This window comes from Idiotropiscis lumnitzeri, chromosome 10 (assembly GCF_059441095.1).
Source record: "Idiotropiscis lumnitzeri isolate Australia: NSW breed Sydney's pygmy pipehorse chromosome 10, RoL_Ilum_1.0, whole genome shotgun sequence".
Lineage (NCBI taxonomy): Eukaryota > Metazoa > Chordata > Actinopteri > Syngnathiformes > Syngnathidae > Idiotropiscis > Idiotropiscis lumnitzeri.
The window spans coordinates 6754136-6778938 of NC_142400.1; the positions used below are offsets into that span (position 1 = coordinate 6754136).

Below are 24803 nucleotides of genomic sequence, written 5' to 3' on the forward strand. Positions count from 1 at the left end.
CCACCTGAACTGATGACCGTGTTGGGCCACCTGAAGTTTACTGACACCAACTGGATCGGGCCTGTACGTATTTATTAAACCACTGTATTTCCATTACATCGGACAAATATCGTTATAGCCTGACATCGCAAGTTGATCCATGATTGCCACCGCTAATGTACACACACACACACACACACACACTCACGCACACATGTACACACTTGGGAGCAGGCAGTCAAAGGAGTCGACTGCGAGTCAAGCGTTTCCCCGGCGAGAGCTCTCTTGTTAAGACCTGTTGGTATTCTCCAGATGGCAATAAAAATGCATGAGCTTCCAGAGCTCATCCACCAGAGAGAAAGACGACAACAAAAACCTCAGAGAGCGAGCGCGAGAGGGAAAAAAAAAAAAAAGAGGTAGAGAGTCGCCAAGCCCGTCCTCGGAGGAGCTTCAGATGAGTGCGGATGTGCATCTTGTTATCGCTACCCATCGACTTAGCGCTTCTTCTTCTTGAGGGCAATACTCGAGATGAAATGCAGGACGGATGCCGGCGAGAAAAAAAGTTTGGCGACTAAGTTACAGGAAAGTGAGGCGCCCTTGAGTAGAAACACATTGAGAGACAACACAAGAGCGACTCACGTTTGATTGACACTGTACCCCAAAGGTAGCAATTAAGCGAGGAGCTTATGGGGAGGCGACACTGTGGATGAGTGGTTTGCCTCACAGTTCGGAGTTTAGCGGTTCGAATCCAAACTCCAGTTCTTGAGGATTGATGGCTTCCTCTCATATTCCAAATGTATTCAGGCTGATTCTAAACTAGGAATGAGTGAGTCAGATATGTGAGATATCGGTATCGGGCCGATACCGCTCGGTATCGAGTTTTCGTTGAGGCGGCCGATACCAGCCACCGATGCTTAAAGCTGCACTGAGCAGGATTCTATCCATCCACCCCTTCTCCTCACGAGGGTGTAGAGGGGCTGGAGCCTATCCCAGCTGTCTTCAGGCGGTAAACGGTGTACACCCAGAACTGATTGCCAGCACACATAGACGAATAACCATTCACACTTTGAATCAAACCTGGGAACAATTTGGACAGTTCAATTAACCTACCATACATGATCTTGGAATGCGACAGGAAACCGGAGTGCCTGGAAAAAACCCACACAAGTGCAGAAAGAACATGTAAACTCCACACAGGAAGGCCGTAGCCGGAATCGAACCCATAACCTTCGAACTGTGAGGCGGACGTGCCTTGTTGCAGTGCCCCCTTGTGGCACAATTCAAAAGGTGTTATAATAACGATGTGTTCAATTCATTTCTTTATACAATGATTAAGAAGGTTTGATGCCTGCTGTTCACATTTTAATTAGATTTTTTTTATTTAGATAAGAATATGCAAAAAAATAGCAATGTTTAAAAAAAAAAAAAAGAAATATATTTCAGAAATAGTGATCAAAGCGTGACATCACCAGCAGGTGTGCAGGTCACCAAAGGAACCCCCGATACAGTCTTGCAGCCCGATCACATCTGGTACCCACACTGGCAACGACGTGCTGTCTATGAAAATCGAGCCTTTTAGGTGTCCTTGTAGATGCCTGACAAAAAACAGAAAAATATATTCGCTTGCACTAAAACATCCATCCATTCTTTAATCATTCTCTGTACCGGTTAGCTTAACTAGTATTTTTGGAAAAGTAGGTGTATTTTTTTTTTCATCACTTTGTTTAAATATTCTTAGATAATTTCAAAACATCTTTAGTACCGTGTGTAAGTTGTAGGCACCCATATGGATGCCTATTTACAGTATAAAATATTAAAATTATTTATTATTATTGTTGTGGTTGTTATGATTAGTAGTACTACAGTTATTGGCCGGATCACCACTGCAAATGAGAACTTTATACATGGTTAAATAAAGACTAAAAAAATGTATATATTAACATACCGTTAAATGACATCCAGTTCCAAGCATGTAATAGGAGTTGATTTTTAAAAAGCAGAGTTAAGGCAGCCTCATAGACTGCCGGTGTGTGATGTGATGTCAAGAAGGCGTTGATCCGGGCAGAGGCGCCGACGAGGAGGATATGGGGCTTTTCATAGCCGTAATTAAAACAGCCAGATAGATTCGGTAATTGAATAAAAAAAAAAAAAATAATAATAAATCTGGGATGTAAGCAACATCTGCGCCAGGCGCATAAATCAGCCCAACGAGAGGCTGCAGACGCCATAAAAAGCAGCGTGACGACGACGGCGACAAGCTGACGGATGACACTCGCCGACGGATAACGTTGGACGTGAATGTGAAACACACAAGAACACAACGAGCTGATGGAATACTGACACGCAAGAAGTCAAAATGTACAGAAAATAATGCCGCACTAAACCAACAGGTGAGGCTGTTGGGCTATTTTAGTCAATGGTTGGTCAATGATTTAACACACTAATTGGGGGGGGGAGGTTTGTCCGATTTGAGTCGATTGTCCGTTACTTTTTTTTTTTTTTTTTATGGCCTAAAAACACATTAGAGTACAAACTTGGTTTAGAATTTTTAGCCTAAAAATTCCCAGCACTGTACAAAGTTATTGTAACATTCGTAACATTTACATCGCTTGCATCGGGCTGAAACTTGTCAGATTTCACATTTTTCACAAATCTTTTTTAACCACTGTTCTGTGGTCCTGGTGTTACTTTTATAAATGATTGACCAATCTTAAGTGTTGATGACTTGTTTTCATTGATGATACATTGTGATTGGTTGAACAAACATGACGTTTTTTTGGGGTGCCCTGAAAAAATGATGATTTTGGGGGTTCAAGGATTCCACACCAATCAGGTGTCTATCGTTTTTAAATTTCCATACTTTCCGGAACAGAGTGTGTTTTACTTTTAACATTTCCAGTGGTCATTTGCACACAGGGGTGTGCTCACTTTTGTTGCTCATGGTTTAAACATTATTGGCTGTGTGTTGAGTTTGTGAGATACAGTGCGCGCGCGTGTGTGTGAACGTGCACGCGCTCCCGCCACAACTAAACCCACCATCTGCTTCCGAGAGTGTGTCGCCGCTCACCATGACCAACAATGTCATTAGCTGATTGAATATTTCGAGCCTGCGAGCACGTCGGGCCACTACACCGCGCCACGCACACTCGGTCATGTGACGTTGATGCACTGAAAGACTGGAGTGGGCGTGTTTATATTACTTCTAAGCAGCGGTGGAGAACTTGAAGTGAGTGATGTCCCTTCTGGGCAAAGCATGCATGTTTTATTCATGATCTTAAAATAACAAGAAAACCTACGTTTGTTTAGAAGAGCAATGAAATCAATCCATCTATTTTGGATAGCGCTTGTTCTTATTAGCGTCACGGGTGAGCTGGAGCCTATCCAAGCTCTAGTACACAAACTGGTTGCTAGCCAGTCATAAAGGGACATACTGTAAAGCATGGGTGCCTCAGTCCGGTCCTCAAGAGCCCCCTATCCAGCCTGTTTTAGATGTCTCCCTCTTTTGACACACCTGATTCAATGGGCAATGAGAGTGCCACTGCCAACTACTGGAGTGGATGTGCAATTACACTTTATTGTTGTACGGCGGAAAAATAAAGCATGTTCGCCAGGGTCATACGACACCCCCCCTTAGCATTTTAATGGCCCCACCCCATCAGCCCCCCCGGCCCCACTATTTGAGTAGCACCGAATTAATCCAACGTGACTTTTGGTGAGACAAGTTAGAATGCTAAAAGTGTGAATTCACATTTGTCCCACACTTAACAGCCAAAGAAAAGGCATTTAAAAAAAAAAAAAAGGCGTGGTGATGCACCGGATCATCAGCATTAATTGGATAGCGAGGGAGGACTGTTAGGCAGCCTTCTATGGCCGTAAAAAGCCCCAAAATAAATAGTGGCGAGGTGAAACTCGGGGAGGAGACGCCGGCTCGTAAATCGCGGCGTAATGACACGCTTAGCCATAAATGACTAAACAAGGGCCCATTAAGGCACGCGTGACTTCTTGCTGATGTCTGTGCAGCAGATGTTAATAATTCCAAGAGAAACACACCAACGCTCGGTCACGCTGGGGGAAATGTCAAAAAAGGGTCAGCCGTCGAGTTTATTTGATAAGGTCCATCGTACCGATACTCTCTTGCTCCTCACTCGTAAGACAAAAGACAAAGAGCGTACGAGACTTTAAGCTGTGTATCAAGGATATCAAATAAAGGCACGAATGGTTTTCCATACAGCAGAGAAAAAAAAAAAATTAACCACATCTCTGTAAATTATCCATGGCGGATAACATTGAGTCATCGATGGGTTCCGGTCCTGGCGCGATATTATAATCCGAGACATGATGCCATCAACTTTGATCTTCAAGGCAACAACGCTGAGATGTTATCAGCATGTTGTTAGCTTCTGATATGCTAAAATTCTGTTTTGTTGTTTTCATCATTTGGTTTGTTGTTTCTGATATCGCAAGATGATCTGATGTTTTTTTTTCTTAACCTGGATGTTATCGTTGGACCTTTATGATAATCCAAATATTGAACATGTCGTGAATAGGAAAAAACAACAACACGTTTTTATTGTTAGCATGATCTAATTGGTGAAAATCTCATTTTTACGCATTCCGATACGAAGCATGACACTTTTTTTAAACCACTTTTATCCTATAAGTGCCAAAGGAACTTTTGTTAAATGTTTAAAGCAGTTGTGACAAGTTCAGCTGTTGTGAAAGCGCCATATAAATAAAGCTGCATTGTATTGTTAATATTGAAACATAAAAAACAAAACTTTTCCTCCTTTACTAACTAAGACCAAAAAGGCATGCCGTTGGTTTTCTGGGAGCGCAGACTCTCCCGTCCACTTCAGTCGGGCATTTCCACACCTTCTCATCTGCCCTTGTGCATATATTCCCGTCGATTTAAGACCTTTTCCTCTTAGGCACTAAAGAGGAGAAATATTAAACATCATATTGCACTTGAAATTTGTGTACACTATGCCACAGTAACAATGTCACTTCCAGAAATTTTGCAAATGTCTTCAAACTACCAGTAACATTTCTTTTTATTTTTTTTTTAGCGCAGGGTGATTAAAATATTTCCCAACTGGCTTTAAAAGAAAAGCCATTGAAGCTTTTAAGATGGGACCGGCTCGTTGAAGACAACAAGTGCAGGACTCTCACCAACCACATTCGTCTCAATGGTAAGTTGTATATTTCATGATTTATTTTCATATGAGCCTAAGCCGGTCTGTTAAAATATGTCTTCATGTGAGAAACCAGTTTGTGATACCAAAAGGTTGGCGGACCTCAAATTCTTCTGGAGCATGTTTTTAAAAAATTATCAATGGACTTCCAAACATTCTGATTAAATAACTGTTATTACCTTAATTTCTTTCATAATAATAATAATAATAATAATAATAATAATAATAATTGTAATAATAATAATTGGCAATAGTAATAATAATAATTATTATAATAAAATATAAATAATAAATAATAATAATAATAATAATAATAATAATTATTATTATTATTATAATTTAAAAAAAGTTCTTTTGGCGTATAAGGGGAGCCAGAGTCGTCCAGATGTCCCAACTATGACACGACATATTTTTTAATCGTGCTTTACCTTTTTCGCTATTTTAAATTACATCCATCACATCAAAGTAGGAGTAGGTGTTACAGTATTTCCGCACAGCATCAGTTCTCTGTGAATGATGCCGCTTTGAGCGGAAAAGTGCGCAAAAAAAGACCTAAACTCCCTGTTTGATCTTATTCGGCTAAAAATCGCTTTATAACAGCATCCTAGCTGATCTTGTCTTTACCATTCTTGACTAAGGATTCCGGTTTGTCATTTTAACGTAATTAAGAAAAATAGGAGTTACATACTCGCTTTGTTGTCACCACAGACTCACAAAAGTAAAATAAATAAATAAAAAGAAGAAAAGCGAGAACAAAAAGTTTAGTTGGTGTGGACATGAATCAGTGCTACATTACGGCTCGACGCCGACACTTTATGATTGTAATTAGAGCAGGTGGATTATTGGAGCATGTTATGAGACGCGCTACTTTATCACCCGGTGTAAATCCACAATAGTTTTTATTGTCAAAGAAAATAAAAATGGGGAATTAAAATGAAAAAAAAAAAGCAAACAAACAGCTATTTCAGACGACTTGTGAAGGTCATTTAACAGTTAAAAAAAAAAAAAAAAAAAAAGTCTCATTATGAGTTGAAGCAAAGTGACACTTTTCTTTGTTGTTTGGACACAAAAAGTGAGTGTCAGCAGACCTTGAGACGTTTGATTGTGTTATTGTGACAGGCCACACAATTTGGGATTTATTTCTCTTTGTTTTGCCCTCAAAAAACAGCTGCCAGGATATGAGGGAGATATTTAATAAATAAATATTTTGCCTTTTTCAAACACAAAGAAAAACCCTCTTGCCTGAATAATGCTTTATGTGTCACCTGCCAAAATAAAATAAAAATAAAAAACATCTCTAGACGTACAATATTAAAGCAAGAATCCCATCAACTTCCGCCCATCCGAAGAAGATCCTCTGTATTGGAGGACAAAGATCATACCCAGGTTCGGGTGAATTCAAGGGAAACGCAAATCCAAATCCTGAAGGGTCGCAAAGAAATGCTGCAAGTCAGAGATCCATTTATCTACGTCGGTCAGGCCGTATGAAAAAAATATGGTAAGATTAAAAACAAAATGTCCTTTTCATTCATAAGCACTAATTAACAAAGTGAATTCAAATGCTATTTTGACACTAATTCAATTATTTGTGATATTGCACTGTAGAGGGGAGCTCTCCAATCTCGTTGTACACTGTGCACAATGGCAATAAAGGAAATTCTGATTCTGCCATATATTTTCTGGAATATAAGGCGCACCAGGCTATAAGCCGCATTAAAAAAAATTGTTGTTTCCTGCAGGTACAGAACGATTGTGTACTGTGAATGCGCACAAAGGTACAGATCGTTAAAACAGTGCCTTTTAACACGACAACAACTTTGCCAATTAAAAGAGAATAGAAAAAAAGAAATTGAGATTTATTTAGCGTATTTTATGAACTATAGAGCGCCCCCTACTGGCGAAAGAAAAATCCACAGAAAAGCCGCACCGCCGTATTAGCCGCATGGTTCAAAATCTAGGAAAAAAGTAGCTTATAGTCCAGAAAATCCAGTAATTTAAAAAAAGTCAATAAATAAATCAAACCAAACACGACTTTGTAATGGAGCCAAAACGATACCGCTATGCTGTCTAACTTCAGATTTTTTAAACCTATCCAAATGACTCAGTACGTTATAATGAGTAAAAATGAAAAAAAAAGTCTTCCTGTTCTCTTTTAAACATTTTTGGAGTTTGATGAATTGATTGGATATGACAGGCCAATATATATATATATATATATATATATTCTGTAAAAAAAGTATCATTTATTCCCCCTTTAAAAATCCAACAACAACAAAAGTCCAGAATCCACTTCCTGTGCCTGCTTTACCTCCTCTAGGCAGAACATTACTCATCCTTCCTTAACCCTAACTCTCTTAAATCCAACCCAGTCATCCCCAACTCAAACCCCCAAACTCTTTTTCCTTCCCAACACCAGCCCCTCTTTTTCCTTCACCCAACCCAAATCCAATCCTTACCTCACCATACCCGTACCTCCAAACCCAAGCTTCTAAATCCAAACTCTTCAATCCGGTCACTAGTGGAAGGTCTATCTCTGGAAAGTTGCTCTCATTGACATACAGTAATTGTAATCAAAAGTGTCTTTCTTCAAACATTTCTTTAAAATCAGCTATTCAATAGAATCGGAAAGGACATTCCACTGACTTTTTTTGTCCAATGACATTGCTGCTTTTAAAACACTTTATTTTCTCTTTACCCGATGAAAGAACTGCTTAATTTTCCTTTGGCTTGTGTTCTTTGTGATTGTACAATACAAGTTGAGTTGGGCCTCCATCTAAGCCCCAAAACACTTTTGCCCGGTAAACAGCACAAGAAGGTAAAAATAACCAGCGACACGCCACAATAGTTTACAAAAGGCGGGACAACAGACGGGCTGGATTTGGAAGGAGCGAGGACGAGGCGGGAGGCTTTCTAAATCCGTCGCTCGCGTTCGCCCGTGATGGACTTGGCGTGAAGCGGTGACTCCGTCTTGGACGGTGAAGAGACGGTTGCGGAAAGCTTTTGCCAGTCACACACACACACACGCACACCTTCAGACACACACACGCGCGCACACCCCCCCACACACACACACACACGGCGGCGGTACCTTCCAACCTGCCGCGCCACACTGGCCCGCGAATCCCGGCACGTCGGATCCCCGCCAGGTAATTACCGGTTAAAAATATTTCATCTCATTGTGTGCAAACAAAGGCAGCGGCGCGGCGAACAGCGACAAAGAGCTGCTTTACACGCGTTTTGCTTTTTCTTTGCCTCCAAAACGTCGCTTTTGTTCACAGCCGCGATGCTGTCGCCGCAGCAAATTTGCAGCTATTTCATATTTAAATGCAGCTGTCTCCGGAAAAAGAGGAGGGGGAGAAAAAAAGCGAGTTTGTGTCGATTCTCTTCGTGGCTAACTTTCACTTGAGGACAGTTTGCTTCAAGTACTGACGAGGACGGTGGAGAAAAACTTGGCACAACATTTCGTCTTTATTCGCATTTGATTTTATTCAAAAGACATTTAAACTAATTAAAGTACACTTTTAAAGACACTATGGCGTGAAATCCGATTGTGCGAGTAGATTCAATCTAAATAAACTCACAAGGCCTCTCCGGAAACAACCGAAGTTTGGGATGTTTTGTCGCCCGGGTGACAGCGACTTGACGAGTCGCCGCCAGTTGTGTCGTTGATTTCCATACGTCTGCGGACGGATGATTGACAAGTCCCTCCTTTGCCGCGCGACCCCGCCATATGCTGCTCGCCGCCGCCTCGTCGGCTAATTATTTCCAGACGCGTTGCATTTTCTTCTCTTTAAGCACGTGCGCAAGGAAAAACATAAACATGACCATAAAATCCTTTTTTTTTTTTTAAAAATACCTTCAGCATGTGTAGGTTATCATGTCACATCTGTTTGTTTGGAAGGTAAACAAATGGGGAGCAAATGTAGCTAAAAGCGGATGGATGAGGAAATACGCTTCAATTTAAAGTTTATAAAAGCATCTTATAATAACCTTTTTTTTCCACACTGAAGTTACTCAAATACTTTTTTAAATCATTTCTATTATACAACTGTAACTGATTAAAATGATTTGTAAGTCATTTAAATACAACAAAGCAGCCTCAACTCAATATTTGTTGAAGAAAGTTCCCCCGTATTTAACTCATTTACTGCCATTGACGGCTAAAGACGTCCAAGAACCTTTTTTTTTTTTTTTTCCACTCGACTGGTCGTGAATGAGTTAACTAAATCACATAACATTGCTTTACGAAAATAAAAATACTTAACTTTAGGTTGCTGATATCATTTTCTACTCTTGTCTTAAAAAAAAAAGAAAATTCAGTCTGTTAATTTAGCGCATTACAACAACCGATGCACATGTTGGATTCAAGTAAATCAATGGACGCAAAGGATTTTATTCTTTTACCAGGTCAGGCAGTCAGCGAACGATACAAGCGAATAGATACCAGCAGCCGTTGGATGATATCAGTACGATACAGGGTCATAGTGAATGACATGGCCAAAAAAACGAGCTCGTGTAAATCTGAGCCCATAGTGAGCATGATGGGAGCCGCGGAGGAATATCCTGAAATGTACGTCGCCCATAGCGAGAGATACGAGTTGTCTGCAAGCGTTTGAATCCCACTACGGTAATTGCTTGACCATTCCACGGGCAGCGGAACACAGGCGCTGGCTGGTGGTGTATGTTTCTACAAAGACGGAGGATCAACTTCACAACACAAGTATGCGGACCTGATGAATTATCAGGAGGAAACAGCCGAGCAGGAAGACAAAGAGGACACGTGCCCGCAGTAACAAATCTGTGTGTGTGTCTGTGTGTGTTTGTGTTTAAAGGTGTAAAAAGTGCCTTGAAAAAAGGAACTTCAAAGTGTTTAAGGCATCCTACCGAGTGTTTAAAATGATTATCATGATGACAAAGAATATACTTACATTTAAAAGTATTTAAACTGAGCTTGTAGTTTTCTGTGGTGAGAGCACTTTTAGTAGACAGAGAAGCGTCTCTAATATTTTGGTTTGACATATTTAGGAATGAACTCCTTCACTGCCATTGACGGCTAAACACGTCAAAGATCCATTTCTTTTTTTTTTTTTTTTTTTACTCGGCTGGTAGTGAATGAGTTCATACTAAAATGGCGCTAATAATATGTTGTTTAGTTTAGTTGGCGCTGCTCTTTTAAAATATAACCGTTACCGAACGAAGTGGCCAGTGAGTGGATCAATCCAATGACAAATCCATCCATCCATTTTCTAACTGAGCCAGCCACTTCGTCCGCCTCCTGTGGGGGGGAATCCCAATTTTCAGCCGCATGATGTCACTTCCGGCGCAACTCCACCGCACGTGTTTTCCAAATTTTCGAGACAATTTGCAAGCTGGGTCCTTTTGACCTCTTCATGTAAAGTCTCTGTGGACCGCATAAACCGTGGCGAACTGGACAGGCCTAATGTGAATTTGGTGCGGTCGCGTCACACCGGAAGTGATATCAGGTGGTCGAAAACGCAGCTTTCGTAAGACCCAGCCTGTGAATTTGGACACAGGGATAGTCTCTCCAGTGTGTTCTGGCTCGTCCGGCCTCCTCCTCCTACTACGTTCTCAAATTTGGAGGTGCTGATCCTCATGCCATTGAGAGTTGGAGATCGCAGCTTGAAGCAGCAACATCATCTGCAAAATGCAGTGATGGAATACTCAGGCCAGTAAATTAGACCCCCTCTACGCCTCGACAGCGCCAAGAAATTTATAAAGGTTGTGAACAGAATTGGTGATAAGGGGCAGCATTGGCGGAGTCCAGTGCTCGCTGGAAACGAATTTAACTTATTGACAGCAATGTGGACCAAACTCTGACACTGGCCATACCAGGGGGTCCGGTACCCCATACTTCTGAAGAACTCCCCGCGCATCATGGTCAAAAATGCCTTCTTCATGTCTACAAAACACATCTTGAGAAAACTCCCATGCACTTTTTGAGGACCATGCCAAGTGTTCAAAGCTGGTCAATGACTGCACTGCCGGAACGAAAATGACACTGCTCCTGAATCTGAATCTCTTCTCTCCAGCACCCCAAATAGACCACCATCGCTTTGGTCTGCCAATCCAGAGACACTGCCCCCACAATTTCCAAAGCCTTTTCCAGGCCAGCGGGTGCGAAGGCCCATTCATAGCTTCTTGCAGTTCTAGTTATTATTTATTATTATTGTTATTATTTTTATTTTTCATAAAAAAGTGTCACAAATAAATTTGGTATAAGCCTTTTTAATCATCTGTTGATTGTAATTATCCTTTCATGTTATTGCGTGATGGGCAAGATTAAAAAATGCACTCATTCCTATTATTAACATATAATTAGAGTTTATCAGTAATTCCTGAATTAATTTGGAGAAAGGCATTATTATGCGCTTAAAATAAATAAAACATTGAAAGTATTTTATGTCAGATTCTATTATAACCATTGTAGGCGCTGTATAAATTTGAATTATTATTATTTTATATTAGTGAAAGTATAGTGTGAGGGTGTCAAATAAATTGAAGGGAGATAAAGCGATGGCAGCGGCTAAATGAAAAGAACCACCCCTGGGAGTTACACACACACGTGCACGTGCATGCTCGCATGCACGCTCGCACACTCATTTTTTATTTGGTGTTTAATATGGTCGCCCCCTCATTGTGCAGTGAGACCCGCGGGAAGATGCAGCACTGAGGATGCACCGCTATCACACAGCAACAAACAACACAACACTTTATTGCCAGTGCGGCGTATATTTTTTTTCTCACCTTGACATTAGGTGGCGCTGCAAGTCTTCCGAGCGAAGCTGACTGCCTTCATCAAGTCACATTATTGGCAGCAGGTCTAACTTTATAATACGTCAACTATACAGCCACCCATTCATTTTCTATCGCGCTTGTTTTATCCCTCTTTACTTTTGTCCAGAGAACTGGGTTGCACCCCAAAGTGCATCAGCCAATCGCATGCCACATACCGACAAACATTTACGCTCACATTCACACCTATGGATAATTTAGATTCACCACGGAAGCTCATATGTTTTTAGAATGTGGGAGAAGGCCACAGTAAAGGGAGGCTAGAGCAGAAATTTGAACCCTCAACTTCAAAACGAAAGTTATTATAGTTCGCGAAAATGAACAATACAAAATAAACTAAAATTGAAAAATTATTGTCCGGACAGAATTATAATAAGACAAAAATGCTTGTAAAAAAAACCCACCAAAAACTGACAGAAACTATACTTTACATTTACAAAACTAACTGTATTAATGTAGAAAATGTCCTTCGTTTTCATCCTTAGTTAGAGCTTCATTTTAGATTCTTTTTTTTTTTATTTCATATTGCTGTACGTCCGCGTAGAAGGGAAATGTGACAATTGTCTACTTTATTACACAATCTTAAGAGACCTTTTCTTTTTTTTTTTTTTTAATCCTGCACTGCACTAATACTCAGAGAGAAAACGACAAAATAATAAAACTAAAACTAACACTAAAACTACCGAAAACTAAATTGAAACAAAACATTTTCGAAAACTAATACAAATTAACAAACCTTTTATAGAAAAATGTATTAAACTTAAAAATAAAAAAAAAAGGCCAAATGAAATAAAGACTTACTGAAATTAAAAATTTCAATGCATTCTCGGAAATGTGTGGCAGATATGCAAACCACTTGGCAACCGTCCTGTACAACAACTTTTCCGAAAATAAAATTGGAGAAAAAAAAAAACACACACACAAGCATGGGGAGAACATGCAAACGCCACACAGGAACGCCGGCGTTCGGATTCAAATCCACAACGTCAGGACCGACTAACCGCAAACAACCGTTCTGCCAAATAAACATATTTTTTTGTATCATAAACCAGAAAATGTCATCTTTCACCAGTCACCTCATAGAACTAAAAAGTCATGAATTATGCAGGGAAAGGCGTTTATTTTACACGTGTATAAAATAATCATTTATTCTGCTAGAGATGCGGCGTAAATCAGGAAGCATTGGGATAAGAAGCAGCGGCGTTAGCTTGGCTTGGCGGCCAGCTGCCGGTAATAATTTAATGACGTTTCACAGGCGGCGAGCAGATGTGGCGTGAGGGATTATAAAGTTGCTCAAACTTTTAACAAGTGCTGCCAGCCAGCCACCCATCGCATTTACACATCCTTCAATTGCACAGCTATCAATCAAAGATGTTCCTCGCCCCCGGGGGAGCGTCTTTACATGCATATTTATCAGCCCCGCATGCTAATTCCGGCGTCGGCTTCACGCCTGCTAATTGTTGACGTCCCTCCCCGTGTGCGTTTTCGTCACTCCTTGTTTCTATTTGCGGGAATTCCACTTTAAGACGACACTCGCAAGACTGAGGGCGCAGCGCAGCGTAGTCGATGTATGTGTGGCGCTTGAGCACGTTTGACAGCCAAAGTCCAGAATGGTTGCATCGTGTTGACATTGTTGGACCGAGGTAGAAAGTTTACGGCACTGCGACCACTTCACTGAAACCGGTGTTGGATTTTATTTTACCGGTGCGACTTGGATAAGATGACGAATGGGAATTTGAAAGTAGTAAATCTTTGGCTAGATGTAATTTATTTACCTTTTTTATTTTTAAACGAAATGTTCTGCACATTGTTTAGGAATAATAATTCTTACTTTTTTTTTTCTCAAAATAATTGAGCTCCAAACACAAAACAAAAAAACAATGATTTTATTACATTACGATCATTTTGTTAATTTTCGTTTAAATTTTCTTTCTTATATTTAATGCCAAAAACTTGCAAGAATCTCAAATCTTAAAGGGGAGGTCAAACCAAAAATGTTCTTTACAACAATATGTTCTAGTCAGGCCCACTAGTCGCAACATTGCATTCTGATGACGTTTGCGTTTGAGAAATTTGTGGATAGCACCTTAATCCACCCGTTTTTAGCCCTCTCGGGCGGCCATTTTGTCACTTCTCTCGACTGAAAATAACATCACAGTTGCCTGGGTGCTAACAACCAATCATGGCTCAGCTTTAGAAAACAATTAAACTTTTTCTTTATATTTTTGGTCTCTGTTTTTTAAAAATACATTTTCCCCAGAAAATGCAACTTACACCTCCATCGCGACTTTTTCTTCTTCATGATGCATTTCCGCACTTTTTGACTTGTACTCCTGGGCGACTTACAAGCCCCAAAAATACAATAACTTGTTTTACCTTTTCTTGGGATGGTGGTCAATTTTTTTGTAGAACATTTTATTGTAAATCGTTTTAGGGGCTCAACCCCCCCCCTAACTTTTTATTTTCCCTCCAACTAAATTTATAGAAAACTATACAATCCTTGTATGCATTTCAGAATGAAGATTTTAAGAGTAACATGGTTGCGTTGAAGAAATTCTCTGTGACGGTTATTAACTCTATTCCTTACCCAACGCTTTGACGTTGTTTTGACGAAAAATCCACACTCCCGTTAATCCGATACAAGGCCAAGACTTTCTCAATGTGGTCTCGAAACGAACTCTAATACGCAGCAGACGTGCCTAAAGTTATTTACCTGAACATGCGGCCCCTCGCAGATAAATGCACACAATCCATTGTAATCTATTACCTAAACATGAATACATTTTATTTTACTCAGCTCGTAATAATGACAGCTTGTCATCAAAATAATACATTTGTAGTAAAACATGATATAACTAAAAAAAAACAAAAAAACACAAAGTATTTAATAGAATAATTTAAATCACAGAAAAGAACAGTTGATTGTGAGTTTATTGTCAATATTTGCCCTGGTTTTTCCAGCCTAAAAAAGTAGAGAGAGTGCATTTCAAAGTTTTTGAGATCACCTCCTTCGGGACTAGACATGGTAAACCCCTAAAAGTACAATAATGTTCTTTTTTTTTTTGTACTTGACAGGGAAGTGGAACGTTTGAAGCCCTAAACCTGGACGGCGCTCATAGCACTTTATCACGTTTTTATCATCGTTTGCCAAACAATTAACTGTGGAAAAAGTTTGCGCGCCATATTGTCATCGGCATGCATTTACATCGCTAAGAAGCTAAGCAGCATTCCAGCATAAATTCACATGGATGAGTGGGAGATCTCGCTCCGTTTTTGCTTTCTTTACCTTCTTTTTTTTTTATCTTTATCTTTTCCACACCTGCCGCCGAGCGCGCACCTCCGGGGATGCGACACGTTAAAAAATGCAGTTTGAGAGTTTTGGTGCGGCACAAAAGGGAGGACAAACAATGTTGGAAGATGAAGAAGAAGAAAAAGAAGAAGAGGAGGAGGATGGACAAACAACATGCCTCCAGCTTGTGGCACGCAGGTGTGGAATTTCAAGCACGGACTTTTTGTCGTTGGCGCTTCTTGACGGCCAGAAATTGCCCAAATTGTCAAAAGCTGGCGAACGATGCCAAAAAGTCCGAAAAGTCAGAATTGATTGTCTGCTTGTCAGAATTGTCAGTTTTAATGACAGCTTTTAGGGTTAGGTTGTATTTTTAAACATACATAAACGGTTTGTACCAAAAGTTTGCATGTCTGGAGAAAAAAAAGTAATCATCCTAATAATTATGTTTTTTTTTTAAATTCTGACCACGAGACAGAAGAAATGGTATTAATTTCAAAATCACATGTTTTCTCAACTTCCAAGCAGAATTCTTGTTGACTTGTAACGTGAATATTTTCAGGTAAACACCATTGCCATCGCAAACTTGGTTGTTGCGTAGATTGAGCCGCAATTATTTCTCCCACGGTTCAGATAAACGAGTCGCTTTGAAAACTTTGCTTCAGTTCAGAGCTGCAGAGAGTATGTGGTCATGTGACTACCTGACTCTGTTTGACGGATGATATCAAATCCAACGTTATGTGACAGCGAAACAGAAAGTTTCTCTGACAAAGCAAACCTAATAGATCAAATGAGGAATTATTGATTAAAAAAAAAAAAATTATAAAGTTTTGGAAAACCCAAACTTTATGCCTATAATTCATAACTTTATTGTGGTAAGCTTTAAGAAACCCAAAAAAGTTTCTAATTAATCGGTTATGGGAATTCTATTCTGCCAAATACCTGAATTGGCAGTCCTAAAAAAAAAATCTTATCAATTTTGTGTTGAAATGCATCAGCAAAGATGCAAAATTCTTGTACCGGATGTCATTGATTGGTGCAGGTGTACCTAATGAAATGGTTATTTTGTTGCTCAAAGAAGAGACGTGTGTTATGTGAAATGTTAATCAGTGGTTGTCAATCCAAGCGCGGCGACACGGCGTGGCTCGCGTCGGCAGCACAGGTGCGTCAAAAATTCCAAAATGAATCATTAATGACACACACTAGCAATATAAGAGGAAATCAACGGGCGTACCTGCTCATTAGCATGCGCGCCGTAATACGCGGCTGTATAATTAGCCGACACTACTCTGCCACACGTTAGCGCTAACTTTCTCGCGCTCCCAACACCTGTTTTGCTTGTTTTTCCGGGTTATTTTGTCCTTTTAGTGACACGAAACGCTTCCTTTTGTTGTGCATGTGACAATATCGATGCGCGCCTCGTAGAAAATTGCTGTTTTGTTCCTTAAACATAAGTTCAAATTCATTACATGAAAAATTTCTTATAAGTATTTTAAGAAAGAAAATATAGGGTTAGGATGAAATAAAAATGAAAGCGTCAGAGTAAATGGGGAGAAGAATTAATCAAGAGACTTCAAGCTGTTTTATGGAACTCCCGGTTCAAGTTTATTGTCGAACTAAAGATGAAAAAAAAAGAATTTTACGCAGTGGATGGAAAACAAGAGTAGTAGTTTTCACAATCATGGCAAAACATCGACATGCTAGCATTGCTAGTCATCGTTTTAGAATTACGCAAATGGTGGCGCAGGAGGAGCAGCACGATGATGTGAGTTGTGGCATTTAATCACAATGCACAAATTTTTAATTTCTTTACATTGTAATTAATTGTGTTATTACAGCAAAAGGTCCCCAATCACCTATCAGATATCTTTTAACAATAATAATTTCGTATACGCTCCAATCAGGATTCTTTTTTTCAATTTTTTTGTAACGCTGTGTTTTTACTTTTTATTAGTTTTATATTAATTTTACAAAAATGCTTCATTAAAACAGCATTTTTGAATTAGTCGTAGCTTTTTCGTATTGAGTATTTGTGGAATGAAAGATTTTTAAAAGGTCATTGTGTATATTATATATGTGTATATGCATATATAATAAAGTTAACAACAATTCCCAATCGACGGTTTGACTGCCCTTTTTATGTACGATGGCATTAAAAATGAATCCCGAAAAACGCTTCATTTTCGCCAGCATTCGTTTTTTTAAGCCGAAAAAAGTCTTTATTTTGCTCACGAAAATGTTTTTCAGGTACGTTATTTATTTATCTATAATAACCTTTGTTTGTCATCAATGTACTACTTTCCTCTTAGACGGTGCTTTGACACCATCTTGTGGCATCAAATAACATTCAGAAGGAAACCCAGCATCCACAGGAAAAAAAAAAAAACGCAAAGGTGTGAATACTTGAAGCTCAAATATGGGGGATGTATTACCGCATTTTCTTTTTTGGCCAAACACGCAAATGACACGTGTGACACGTGCTCTGGTATCTCGGCCGCCATGTGGCCTGAACCCAGGCCAAATCCTCCGCCGCTAATTTTTACTAATTGCCTGTGCCCGGCCAAGGCGTTTTTAGCGGCGTTGGCGTCACGGGAAGCTAATGAGAGCTAAATAATGTATGTGAAGCACTCTAATTGCTTCATTTCTCATTTTTGCAGCGTGGCGCTCGCACGCCAATCTGCTGGCTGGCTGATGGTTAATACTAATAAGTGCCGCAGTCAGTCAAAGGGCCGCAGCATCCTGGCACGCTCGCCGCGCCGCGCCGCATTGTGGCCCACAATAGACGCCGGATTCACGTTTTTTTTTTTTTTTTTTTTTATTACCCACGCGTTAATCCTGTGGCTGGGCGGAGCGTTCGGGGATGAATCTGAACTAAGATCAGTCGACGTGCTTGCGTAGGTCGTGTACACAATGTGTGCACGAATTGTAGCTAACTGAAATGTGAATTGTAATCGTCTGTACGTGTCTCTGCTTTTGTTAAATCCCAACTAGAATTCGGAAATATTATGCGTATAGATACAAGTAAAAAGAACCTTTTTATGTGAGGGAATGAGAATTAGAGCCATATTGGAAAAATGCTAACAGAAAATAAACACCAGAATATAATGTCAGAATATAATGACACATGATTGAAAGAGGAATGTAAAGTAGTTTTTGGGTAAAAATGAGCCTAAGGATAAAAAAAAAATAACAAATTGTATTTATTGTTATACTTTTGTTATTTTGCATTTTATTCAATTATTTAAATGGTCTTTAATTTATTCATTAGGTCAATATTTGGCGCCTAATTTTCTTGTTTTGCTTTTTTTTTGGGGGGGGGGCTGGAGTATTCATTTTGTTTTTCGGCTTTTAAAATGTTTCATTTAATAATTAAAATTTTTGGCTTTGCTTGCCTTAATTGAATAGAAGTTTATAAATGGCAAATTTTTAGCCAGAAATTAATGAATTATTTCATTTGTTTCATTTATTTGCACATGCAGCAGATATACATATATTATTATTTTCATTTAACTAAGGCTTGGTTTCAAATGAGGGATTCTAACTGCGCTCAGGGTTCCAAGGTGGAGTTTTGAACTAAGGATAAGGTTTCAAATAAGGACTTCAACCTAAGGTTAGGCTTCAAGTTTGGGTTTCAAATGTGAATTATGGTCTAAAATTAGGGTCTTAAAAAAGGTATACGGTTCTATATTAGGGTTCGGGTTTCGAAGTACAGTTACAAATTAGGATTAGAGTTTCAAATTAGGCTAAGGTTCGCATTAGAATGAGTTTAACTACAGTTAGGGTTTGAAAGTAAGGTTTCGAACCTGGATAAGGGTTTCAAAATTAGGGTCTCAAACTCGGGCAGGCTTAGGATATTCTTGCATCCTTGAAAAAAATTGAAACACCCTTTTGAATTTTCATCTGATCTGCGACTGACCTGGCCGATGTGTTCGTTTGAATCCAAATTCAATTGAGTTCCCACGTTTTCTCACACCTGTGGCAAACGATCCTCGCCAGTTCAGACGTGAGCAATCGCTGTGGCTGTAAAGTGTCTGTAACGAGTCAAACCATTCACGTTCCTGTCATTTTTTTATTTATTTTTTTTTTTTTGCCTGATTGACTTCACAAAAGCGTCTCAACAAAGCTCTAAAAATACATCGACGTTCTTGCGGTGCATTAATGACAGCACAGCACAGTACAGCGGGCCTTAATAGGATTGCGGCTCTATAGCAATTTGTCAAGGCGCGCATTTTTGGGGAGACAAATATAGTGGCGCAGAATAGTCAACAGGATTAAAGCGAGCGTCACCTAAAGAGGCTCCTCGATGTGTCGTCGATAAAAGGATTTTATATTATTCGTGCTACCGCTCTTTATCTGCACGTCAATCTTGTTTGTCTATTCCCCCGTCTTGTTATTTTTAATGGATTTAACGCAGCGTCTGCATTTAGATGAGCCACTCGCCTCGGGTCCGCGCCGCCTCGCTAATATGTGCTGAACTCCTGTAACGCGCCGTCATCTTCAATTAATGCGACAGGCGTGTTTGTTTTGTTCGCAAACAGAAGGAAATGTGACAAAAGGTGAACATTGTGAACTGAGTCGATCATTTTATTTATTTATTTTTTTGGGCTACTTTAACTCATTCAATACCATTGACGGATAAATACGTCAAAATCCATTTTTTCTACTGGGCGTTCGTGAATGTTAATCACTAAACACTTGTACGCTAAACTATAAAAATAATAATGTTTCATTATCCAGTGATTCGCAGTGTGGTAACAGTACCACTAGTGCTACTTGGGCTCCCCCTTGTGGTACGCTTAAGAATGACAGTCTTACTACGCATGAGTTATGTTCAACTTTTGAGTTAAGTTTTGTTTAATCTATGATGGATTGGTTGTGAATGTTTATTGAGATACATGTTAATGTCACTTATAGGCAATATTTTTAAATTGAAAAATTATTTAGGTTATTATTTAAACTGAGGGTAAAATTCCGACCAGAAATGTTTGCGGCGGTGGGATTGGAGGGTAGTTGGGGCGGTTGCGTTGAGGATGAGGGAGGTTTGCTGACCGTGTCCGTAAGGCACCGAGATGTAATCGTCGATTTGGAGTGGGGGGGTATACGTATATATACATGTGTGTGTGCGTGTGTATATTGTGCAAATGTGTGTGTATACACTTTGTATCTGGTCCTCAATGGGCGGGGATCACTGTGGCTCGATTTCTACACATCCCTCTATTTAAAGGGTACAAGATGGGGGCTAGATGGTGCGCCATCCCCTCCACTGAAGCTGCCTTGGGGGAGGTAATGATGCGTGTATTGCGGCGCTCAGTGAAAGCTAAAACAGGTCAAGTGAACGTCATGGCTGTCCTGTGGGATGAGGTGGTGGACTTTATGCATTATATATTCTTCTATAAGTCCCCTGTATAGCTGGTCATGGAGGATGGGGGAGGGGGGTCATGGGGGACATCTCCCGCCTCCGGCTGCAGGTGGCGTTTGTGTTACAATATTAAAGATTTCGCACATGCCGCCAGCTCCCATTGGACAGCCTGCATCACCATCAGTGCAGTGTAAATAACAGGAAGTGGCAACGCATCAATTGTTAAGTATGCACGGAAAAAAAAAATCCATGGAGTTGATGCTGCCACCGCTCCCGGAGGGTCGTGAAGGTTGTGCCCCCCCCCTCCCAACCCCCTCCCCGTCCTGCCCCAAGTTGCTTTGAATCAGCGCTGCCGTCGTGATGGGTTCATCCAGCAATCTTGCAACAGGTGGCAAAACAGCACCAGGGGTTGTTTCTAGCACGGAGGTGCAAGTGGGGCAACTCGGACAGGATTGGTATTGGGGAGACTTGATCAAGATTGCGAATGTTTCAAACGTCCAGTAAATCTTTGCCCTTGCGTGAATCGATGCATCTCCAACAGTACCGTACGTCATGAAGCTGTCAGAATTGCGTGTCGGAAGCTTTTAACTGTTCCACCACAGCCTCGCCCGGAGATGACGACATTTATACAATTTCCAAGCATGAGGCTATCAGTCCAACAGGACAACATACAAACTCACATTTTTTCTCTTTGATTTTACGCATACGATAATTTACGAAACCTTGATTAGTCTGTCCATTCTATTATTAAAAAAACTGGACTTTATTTTTAAGTGACAGTGTAGAAAATATGCCGACGTACGGTAATGACGATTCAGTTTCTGAATTGTTTCTCAACATATAAAAAATTTCCAAAATAAAAGCAGATTTTTTGCAAATATTAATTTGGATTCAACAGAATCAGTTTTCATGTATTTGAGCTCTCATGAAGCGCAACAAAAATCGGAGAACATTCATGGTTGAGCGGATGAATTTCTGAGGATATGGACATTAAATGATTACATAATCAATTCATCCAATAATGCCAATTAATTTGATGAGAAATTACTTTCCAATTAATCGATTAATTGTTACACTTTTAGCGAGGATGTTAAAATTTCGCAAAAACATACCGTATATTCACGGTTACCTGGCATCGTATCCGGATCCTACACGGCACCGTAACACTGCCAAAGTCGAGTGTCAGGAACCTTTCGGTGGTACCAGCCCAGCATCTCCGGTAAACAACTCTGATGTCGTTAATTTCCCCGAGCCTGTCGGCGTGAGGATGTTAATTTGTCGGCAAGGAGGCTGGAAAACATCTGCGGCAGCCAATAATAACTGCAAAAAAATGACAAAAAAACAGCAGTCAATGGAGGGAACGCGCGAGTGAATGAGCTCTTTTTTTTTTTTTCTCCTGACAAGCAGCTCATTGCTTTTCCCATCATGCATCTGATCGGTCATTGAGAAACACAAATAAGTCAAGTCGACCATCTGCTTGTTAGCGGTAAATATAAAAGTGGCTGTTTGGAAATAAACAATAAAACGAGTGTGACAGGCCGGAGAGCACCTGAACGGAAAATGTAATATTTGATGTCGTTTAAAGCAGATTTCTGTCAACTCCTAAACAAAGCTTGTCTTTAATTTATTACACACACACACACACACAAGCACAATACTTGTGTTGTCCTCATTTTCTAAATCAATAATCAGCCCAGCATGCTTCATTAGCAGTGACCAATCACAGGCGTGCTGAGGGAATCTCATTTTACAACAGGAGCCTTTGCGAAGACATAAACCATCTGCTACTTGTACGAAGGGGGAGAAAAAAAATCAAATTAATCCCGTCTTATCATGCATTCAGATTTTAAAGCAATTAAAGATGTTCTCCTTCCCGTCTAATCGCAGATGCCGCGATGAGGCAAAAACTCGGGAGGTGAACTTTGCGAGGCTTGGAAAGTTTACAAGTCCTCGCACACTCCAGCGAGCCGTTAGCGCGCACAATGGCGGCGCTGGCAGCCTCCGCACATATTCTTATTAAGCATTTCATCACCGCGCGAAACCCCAAGATTTCCCTCAATAGGGGGCTCAATCTCGCAAAAATCATTGCCAAATCATTTTCCGCCTTATGTTGTCTTTTTTAATATGAGAAATAAGCGGATGCCAAATAAGAGCTTTTAAAAATGAGGGAAGATGTTGAAATTACCTTAATTAAGCTCAGGGACGGCTGACCTCCCACAAGGCAAATTTCACATTGAAATGTGTTGTTTTGGTAACCGCAGCGGACGGATATTGACGTATGTGCGCCACAAAACGATGGTTGGCCTCCTCAAAAACAGCTTGTATCATGTCACCTATTAAAAAACAAAAGTGCGACAATCGACCCTGTTGTGGTGTGCACTTAGGACTGACTATTGAACTTTTGTTTGTGTCTCTAGAAGTATAACAGTCTACCTGTTGTGCTATACACTTCAAAAGTGGGATTCACTGTGTCCACAATGGTACAACAATCTACTCTGATGTCCTGTATGTTTCGGCTTTACTATTGGACTCCCAAATTGTGGAAATTGACTTGTGTCCCGAAAGGTCCAACAATCTACCCTATTGTCTTATATACTCCAAAAGCGGACTTGCCTCTAAGGTACAACAACCTCCATGATGTCCTGTACAGTTGCGGCTGATTATTTAACGACCAAGAGTCTGCTAGACTGTGGGAGTCTAATATTTGTGGAACAATGTACCCTTTGGTACGATATGCCGATGAGTGACTATCGGACTCAAGTAGTGGGAGTCTATTTTTATCCCTTGAGGTACAACAATCTACCCTCTTGTATTGTCGACTTTGTGCTGACCTTTAATGACACGACACACTGTGATATTGATATTTTGTTCCATCCTTAATCGGCCAAATTAAACTGGAATGGCACTTGATTGTTGAGCATAGACCTCCCCCAAGACCTGGAAAAAAACTCTTTGGCACCAGAATCGATGATCTGAATAAAAAAAAAACAAAACAATTCTATTAGAACGCAAACAAAAGCAAACTGAGAACCTTCGGCCTAGGCATAAAAATAATACAAGGCGTTATATAATAATGAGAATTATAATAATCTTCTCTTTAAGGACTATCTTGCGTCATTCAAATCAACAAAAAGAAGTTTGAATTGTTTTCAGTTTGCTGTGCTTATTGTAATTATCAATGTTGTATTACTAGTTATGCTCTCCTCCCCAGCTCAATTTCCATGTGCACTCATTTGTGGTCCCCCGTGAAATTCACGAGGTACCCCCTGCGCACTCACCCCCCCCCCACCCCGTCCCCAGTACTGTCGACCCAAGCCAAGAGCCCAATGAGCTCATTGTTACGCTCCGACTGCTGCTCTCCATTTCAGAGCTATCAACAGCTGTCGATCGCAGAGATGTCCTGGACCCTGTCCATCAATCAGGGGTCTCATCATGGAGGGTGGGGGGAGGGAGGGAGGAAGGCAAAACAAATACCAGGTGCAGGGAAACAATCATGACTCCACTTCACAATAAAAGTTAGGTCAGAAGAGCAGACGTGTGTGAAGTTGGTCTAAAATTGATGACAGGTGGAATACTCTTTGGCGTACTGCCAATATCACACAATGTCACGGAAATACAATAGAAAATTTTTCACTTGTGTAGGCAGCACTTCTTACATGTATATGGTGTATGGACTTATTACCAAACAAAAATACCGTGGTACCTTTACTTCTGAGTGCCTCAACGGGAGGGTTTTTCACCCCATAAGCTGATTTGTCTTGCGAACAAAAATTTGCCAAATGTCAATTTCTGGCATTTCGCTGCTAGATGGCGGCAGGAAACGTCACAATAAAGTGTGAACGGACAGGTTGTTTATTCCTAATTTCAGTTGAAGTTTCATCGTAAAACAAAGAATTAGTACACATTTTTAGTGCCTTCCGAAAGTCCTTTAGCTTAATGCTAACACATAATGGGAAACGGCAAAGGCGGGCTAATTAAACTAGCATTAATATTGCGGTCGTCTTCAGCTTTAATTACTTGATATTTCTGCGCAAATGGCGCATCAACTAAAACACAGAAAACCTCTCCTGTACATGTCTGCGGATATGAAGTTTGTATGTCGTGATTTAATATCGTCCTATTTGTAAAGAACCCGGCAACGAAATCCCCGTCGCCTGAGAATAGCTTGTTGTTG

The 24803-nt window shown here is 40.2% G+C and overlaps 1 long non-coding RNA gene across 1 annotated transcript in view; it reads left to right on the forward strand.

Moving 5' to 3' along the window:
- LOC148328860 (uncharacterized) overlaps window positions 1–24803 on the forward strand; it is a 58417-nt gene that overhangs the window by 13027 nt on the left and 20587 nt on the right. Inside the window, exon 3 of the long non-coding RNA XR_015845578.1 lies at window positions 5046–5168. This is a non-coding gene — a long non-coding RNA (uncharacterized LOC148328860). The remainder of the gene's footprint in view (window positions 1–5045; window positions 5169–24803) is intronic.